Here is a 7,055-nt window from a genome sequence, read left to right on the forward strand (position 1 = left end):
GGTTTCAGCCACGGTTTGTTCAGTCTTCTGTAAAACACGTTGAAATAGAACAGGAAATAGTAACGGTCTGGTTCAAACAAACAACTGTGTCTCAACTGACTGGGGTGATTCACTTCACACCCCCGACAGACTTCTTTCAGAGCTCGGTCGATGAGAGCACTCAGAATATACACCAGGGTGCTTTTAACCACTCTGCTTACTTGGTCACATACCCCGGGCAAAAATCCTGCGTCTTCATCACGCCCCCGGGACAGTCCGATGCTCATTGGGTCGCCTGGTGGTTTGTGGGGTGTTTCTCCATCCATTGGACTGACCCCCTCCTGAGACGCACAGACGGTAGACAGTTCGGCAAAATCAAGGCCCTCCATGAGCTCCAGAGGCTGGGGATCCCCGAGACTCATTTGGACATCCATCGCACCGCATGTTGTTTCGTCCTGAGGGACCGGGGTCTGAGGTCTTGGAGAGTAACCACAGTCAAAGGGTTCCAGAGTGTATACAAAATCTGGGGAATAGAACCAGGGGTGATCCCGGGTTTGAAGAGGCCTGTAGAGCCTGTCGACGTCCGCAGCTTTCGGGTAAGACATTCTCTTTAATTTTAAACCATGAATGAATTGTTGCACCTTTTATCCTATCTCTTCACTACGTCACGACACACCGCCCTCTTAGAAGAGAGTAGCCCCTGAGCCGTCAGACCCCCCTCCAAAACCCCACACGTCGTCTGTCGTAGTTCTGCAAGCTTTCCCATTCACACCTTTCAAAACCCTGAGTCGGAGACTCCATTTCGCATTCTCTTGGACCCTCTTGCAAGCCTTCTAGAGTCTTATCCACAAGCCCCAGATCTCTCCAGGCCATCACCTTCAACCAGTCCTCATAAGAGTATTCAATTACCGTCTCAAAAGGTTCCAACGTACCCTCCTTCTCTCCCAAAGCAAGAAGCTCCACTCCAACATAGCTGGGATCCCTTTTAAAGCGGTAACCCCGTCGAGCCCCCCAGAACAACACCCAGGAGCGTTCAATCTTCAAATTGGTGAGTACAGGAACCCTTGCCCGGGATTGTTTCTTGCGGGGTTTCATGTTGATGTCGCTGGACATGTTGAAGAAGCGGGATGTTTCAGAAGCTGAGAATTAAAGAGGTATTGCCTAAAAGAAGCGCGGGTTCTTAAATAGAGAGGAGAGTTTCGGGGCGTTGCCTTCAGAGGGGTGGGGGTATTTATGGGTGGCCTTGTTGTTCAGGGTTTTATGGGTGCACACTTTCTGACGGATATGACGTAGGAATAATTAAGGAAATAACTCTACCTAAAATCACGCCCCCCAATTATGACGTAGGAATATTAATAAGCTTAGGGCATACGTCATAACAAAATAGGCCGCGCCCAAAAAACCCTACTATCTACTCTTATGTAGTTGAAGGCGCAGTATAGCTCTCATAGTCTGGTGGAGACGGAAGACCACCAGCCGTTTGAACAAGCCATTCAGCATCACCTTGTTGGGTTAAGTGCAGGCACTGTCAGAGCGCAGGGCGTCCTGCCTTTGAAAGAGTTTCCGAAGTGTCCTGATGTGCCCTTTAGCAATGCAAAATAGGTCAGTGAAAATAGAAACCTTTATCTCACAGGCTGGCCCACGGGAAACGCCTGTGCGCGTTTTATCAGCCTGCTTCGATGGGAGGCATTCGAAACGCCAGGACGGGTCGTTTTCCGTAGTGTAGTGGCTATCACGTGCGCCTCACACGCGAAAGGTCCCTGGTTCGAAACCGGGCGGAAACAACCCGCGGTGCACGCGTGCCAGTGCCGTGTTACCCGTCGCCATCTCTCTGCTCCAAGGCCGGCCGTCGTTTTCTCTTCCTCGGAGTGGCAAGAAATCCTGACCTTGAGAACAAACGATCGCAGAAGGGTAGCTTTGTGAGGCACTGGAACTGACACTTTTAAAATCGATACATGTTGTTGCTGTTACAATACGACCGTAGCAGGATCGGCGACATTGCTGTTACTCTTATCTAGTTGAAGGTGCAGTATAGCTCTGATAGTCTGGTGGTGACGGAAGACCACCAGCCGTTTGAACAAGCCATTCAGCATCACCTTGTTGGGCTAAACGCAGGCACTGTCAGAGCGCAGGTCGTCCTGCCTTTGAAAGAGTTTCCGAAGTGTCCCGAAATCGGTGCACTCAGAGCGTCCGTCCGTCGACAGGTTGAAATTGTAAACGCTGGTGTAACCACTTTTAATTAAAATCTGATGATGATGATGTTGTTGTTGTTATTCTTGTTGTCGTCGTAGTCGCCGTCATTATTAATGTTAAAGTAAAGCAGTAGTTAGATTTGTTGCTACCGTAAGGTGTAGAAGGCACAATAGCTCTGATAGTCTGGTGGTGAAGGAAGACCACCAGACGTTTGAACAAGCCATTCAGCATCACCTTGTTGGGCTAAGTGCAGGCACTGTCAGAGCGCAGGGCGTCCTGCCTTTAAAAGAGTTTCCGAAGTGTCCTGATGTGCCCTTTAGCAATGCCAAACAGGTTAGTGAAAATGGCATCCTTTCGCCGCACTTCAGACGACATCTCACAGCCTAGCCGACCTGAAACACCTGAGCCCGTTTTACCAGCAGGCTTTAACGGTAACCATTTGAAGCAAGAGGCAGCGGTGTCAGTTTCCGTAGTGTAGCGGTTATCACGTTTGCCTAACGCGCGAAAGGTCCCCGGTTCGAAACCGGGCGGAAACAGCCTACTGTGGGCTGGCCCTTTTCGTCATGCTTGCCCTCGTGGTTCCCCGGAGGCGGTGGGTGTCTTTTCTTCATTGGAGTGCCCGTAATCGATGCACTCAGAGCGTCCGTCCGTCGACAGGTTGAAATTGTAAACGCTGGTGTAGCCACTTTTAATTAAAATCTGATGATGATGATGATGATGATGTTGTTGTTGTTGTTGTTGTTGTTGTTCTTGTTGTCATCGTGGTCGCCGTCATTATTATTGTTAAAGTAAAGCAGTAGTTAGATTTGTTGCTACCGTAAGGTGTAGAAGACAACAGTAGGTATGGCGTGTGATATCAAAACATTCAGAATACTTTTAACCTATATAATTTATAAGCTTTGTAAAATAAACCCAAATATCTCTTTTGCGGGGATAAACGCTGTTCTGAGTAGTTTGTGACTTGTTTAATACCAAACAAAGCATCGCTATAAAAAATAAATAAAAAAATCACTGTAAAAGTGCTAGTTCTTTTTGATCTTTATAGTTATTTTCTAGGCTCAGGTTGTTTTTTAGCGCTTATAAAGGCCTGAAATATTCTTAGTGGTTGTTGACTATAGGTCTTGATGCTTAAAAATGTTTTTTTGAGAGACCAAAAGGTTCTAATAAAAGTTTAGAGTAGAGAGGAGAGAGATCGTCTCCATCTTGGTTTCTATTTGAAATTTGATGCAGTGTCATTTTATTGGTTGGTTTTGATATGTTAATTGGTAACAGGGTGGCACAAAGGCCAGACCAGAACAATGCCTTACAAGCAGATCCGGCATGTGGCCATCAGTATAAGTATGAAGGTCTGGTCTTCAGCTCGACAGACTCACACTGACCTTTCGATTTAAGACTAAAGATCAACAATGTCCGGAAACAACATCAGCGATTCGATTTAAACGAGTTTTTAGGCAAGTCTTCAGATTATTTTCATTGACTCAGAGCGTGTTGTGTGCATGTATTGTAAATAAGGCTATAACATCTGTTTTAAGTTCTGTAAAATTATTTTTCAGCCAGTCAACAGGAGTTAATTCCCAACGCTGAGGAGATCATCTGGAACAACGACGGTAAGATTTTTGTGTTTGCGCTCATGGGTTCTTATGCATGGGTGTGTGTGGTTTTGAAGCGGCTCATTAGAGTTATGAAAACGTTTTAATATATATTAATGCCGGTCTCTTTAATTACACAGAAACTATCGAAAGGCCTGTGATTAATGTCTCCGAGGATCGACCAAGAGAAGTGGTTGTCCCTAGACAGGCTGTCTGCCGACCGGGTAAGAACTAAACCCCTGTTTGTTTGTATAACGTTTCTGTAAGATGTTTGAGTCCAGTTTTGTTAATTTAAAAAAATTATCCTGTCTAACAGTATTAAGAAACGTGGTTCGAGACAACGAAAGGCCTTCCACATCGAGGGCTTGTTTCGTTTTACCTTCGAGAACCGTAACCTTTCAAGAATCTGAAAGGCCGTCAGCCCCGGTATCTGATAGCTGTGAGTATATATCTGCAGCCTGTAAGAGGTTAAAGCTTTTTATAAAGCGGTGTGGTTAAAGGTTAAACATGTCTCTTACCTTCACAGCGGTGCAAAAAGCTAAACCAGCCGAAAAACATAAGAAACGATTATTCTGTGGAGGTAAGTAAGATCTTTCAAACTTTAATGTTTTTAAAAGGGCTTTTTTGCCCGTTGAGGGCTAATATTTAAGCGATGGGTGACCGTTTCCTGTAGGGCGGGGGGTTCTGGGAAAGATCTTTAGAAGTCCGGACAGGTCTAGGCTTGTTTCTGGGGAACGTGTTTAGAAATGACCGATTGCTGTACCGTCTGGTTAGGAAGTAAAGCCGTCCGAAAGGGTTTAGTAAGTTGTTTGGCTTATATCCCGCTATTATACTTCTGTTTTAAAGTGGTTGTAGGAAAAGGCTTGAAGGTGTTCATTGTATTTAATATTTAAACAGATCGTGAAAACGTTTGTGAAACAGGAAGTCCCGGGATCAGGAAGCGTTTACACTTGGAAGGTTCGATTAAAAATGAAATGTTGTTGTGTGTGTGTGTGTTTTATTAACAATATTACAGTTTTTAAAGAAACATTTAAGAAACAGTTTATTTACAGCGGCTTCTCTGTTTTACATTTATTATCAAGTCCTAATAAATATATTGTCTGTAAATAATAAGGCGTTGTAGTGAATGTCTAAGGCTATTTTCAAAGGTCTAAAAAAGCTAAAGGTTTTGAATGTCCTGGACATGTTGTTTTAAGTTTGATTTCTGTCACCGTTTAAAGATGTAAATGTAATGTATATTTTTATTCTTCCCAAGACTCTTGGGATAGTCATTCTGTGAATGAGCTATTGAGGACAATTACCCCGTCTAAGTGGGATCAAACATCTTCCCCGGTGAGATCACCGAGAGGATCCCCCACGGTGGTCTTGGAGACCCCCCAACATCTACTCAGGCCACAGCCTTCTGGGAGTAATTCAACACCCCAGATTCAGCCCGCCGCATTGTCGGGCGGAACAAATACAGGCATCCAACAACCTCAGGGGTTGCCGTCAGTCAGGGCTGACACACCACCCAACGACGGCCTGGTTTCAACATCGTCCCCCCAGACCCGTTTCTTGGCTACAGAAACGCGGAACAGTACCCCGCGCTTGGCCAGGGTGTCACCGCAAAGGCCTTCTTGGTCTCCGTCCATGAGTATACGCTCGCTCCCTGCCTCCTTCGACCGAGATTTACCGGAGCGACCATCCTTTGAAGCTGAGCCAGGCCACCAGCCCCCGGAGCTACATCCTGAAGGTCGGCATGAGTTGCTACATACTTTGTTACAAAATCAAAGACTTGTGTTAGTGGGGCAAAACCTGGTGATAGAGAGCCAAAACATCCTTGTTAATACCCTTACTAACGAATTGTACCGTATTTAATGTTTTAATAGACACAAAACGCCTTACTATTGTGGGTTGTTGGAAAAATAAAAAATAAATTAAAAAATGTCCTGACTTGGTAAAAGAACTCACAAACTAAAGGATTATGAACAAGCTAGGGCCCCAAAAAGACCTTCCCGAGAGAACATCCCCGGCCCTGTTGTGAACTCCTCTGATGTCCCAATGAACCTGGAACTATTACAAATGATAAATGATTTAAATAACCCCCAATTACCACCGATAGAATGTGAATTAACAGACTTACCGGTGAACCCCGACCTGTTACAGATGGTCAATGATCTAAATAACCACCTCCCACCGGTAGCGCTTATAGAGGTTCACCCCCTAGTTCACCCCGATTTGTTTGAAATGGTGGAGGCTTTGGAGGAGCTACCCCGACCAAATTCTGCCCCTATCATAAATGATTTGAGACAATTAGAACACAGGATGGCGGCAGAAGCAGCCATCACTATAGAGGAGGGTCTTGACATTAACCGGTTGGATATCTTTGAAGGACTTTTACAGGCTTTAAATGAGCCTCCTCAAAAAGGGGGTTTTGTAGATGTCAGCAGTGGGGGTGTTCGGAATGTGGAGGGTTCTGAGACTGATAAGGCTGTGGAGGACATGCTCTGTGAGAATGTAGGGGGTGAAGGCTTTGTTCAAAATGATGATGTGTCCAAAAGTACCAGTGATCCCGTGATTATAGATAGACCGGCCTATAACAATTTTGAAATGATTCAGCGTTTTAATTTTGCAGAACTTTTAAATTGTGACAATTATGCAGAAATATTTGTCAACATACACGAGGCCTTGCAGAAAATGCTTGAACAGGTTGCTGAAAGGGTCAGACCTCGAGATGTTGTACAGTTAGAACTCAGAGGGAATGATTTGTTTAGCAACCTATCTGTAATGCTGAGTGGAGATAATTTAGATGTCTGGCTAAAATCGAAGCGTTATTGCAAAGTAACGCAGCCATCTTAGCTGATGAAAGTCTGTCTCTGGTAATGAATGTGGTTCGTAACCCTGAGGGTGGGGCGCTTAGAAGACTGTCGAAATGCTTGAAGAACGACATAATTAGGACCAAGCTCAGGCAATTAGTGGTGAGATCCAGTGGGGACAATAAGCTCTGTTTTGCTTACAGTTTAATAAAACTACTCACCCCCGACATGCCTGAACCCCAAGCTCTGCAAGAGGCTTTAATGCTTCATCAGAGGGCCGGCTTAAACTCTCAACAGATGGTTGCCTTTTCAGACATCACCAAGTTTGAGGAGTTGTTGTCTTTAAAAATTGTTGTGTGGTACCGTTGTGAGGTAAAGGAAGTATTTGTGAAATTTCAGACACATCCTGAAACCCATACACAGACACTGTTTCTCTTCCTAAGTGATAGTCATTACTTTGGAATAAAGAGTTTGACGGCTTTTTTGGGTTGTTCGTATG

General features: G+C 44.9%; 1 non-coding gene across 1 annotated transcript; it reads left to right on the forward strand.

Moving 5' to 3' along the window:
* Nucleotides 1-2,635: 2,635 nt before the first annotated feature.
* Nucleotides 2,636-2,708, forward strand: trnav-aac (transfer RNA valine (anticodon AAC)). Its single transcript has one exon. It is a non-coding gene; the product is annotated as a tRNA-Val (tRNA).
* The last annotated feature ends 4,347 nt before the right edge of the window (nt 2,709-7,055 follow it).

This window comes from Amia ocellicauda, unplaced genomic scaffold (genome assembly GCF_036373705.1).
Source record: "Amia ocellicauda isolate fAmiCal2 unplaced genomic scaffold, fAmiCal2.hap1 HAP1_SCAFFOLD_101, whole genome shotgun sequence".
Classification (NCBI taxonomy): domain Eukaryota; kingdom Metazoa; phylum Chordata; class Actinopteri; order Amiiformes; family Amiidae; genus Amia; species Amia ocellicauda.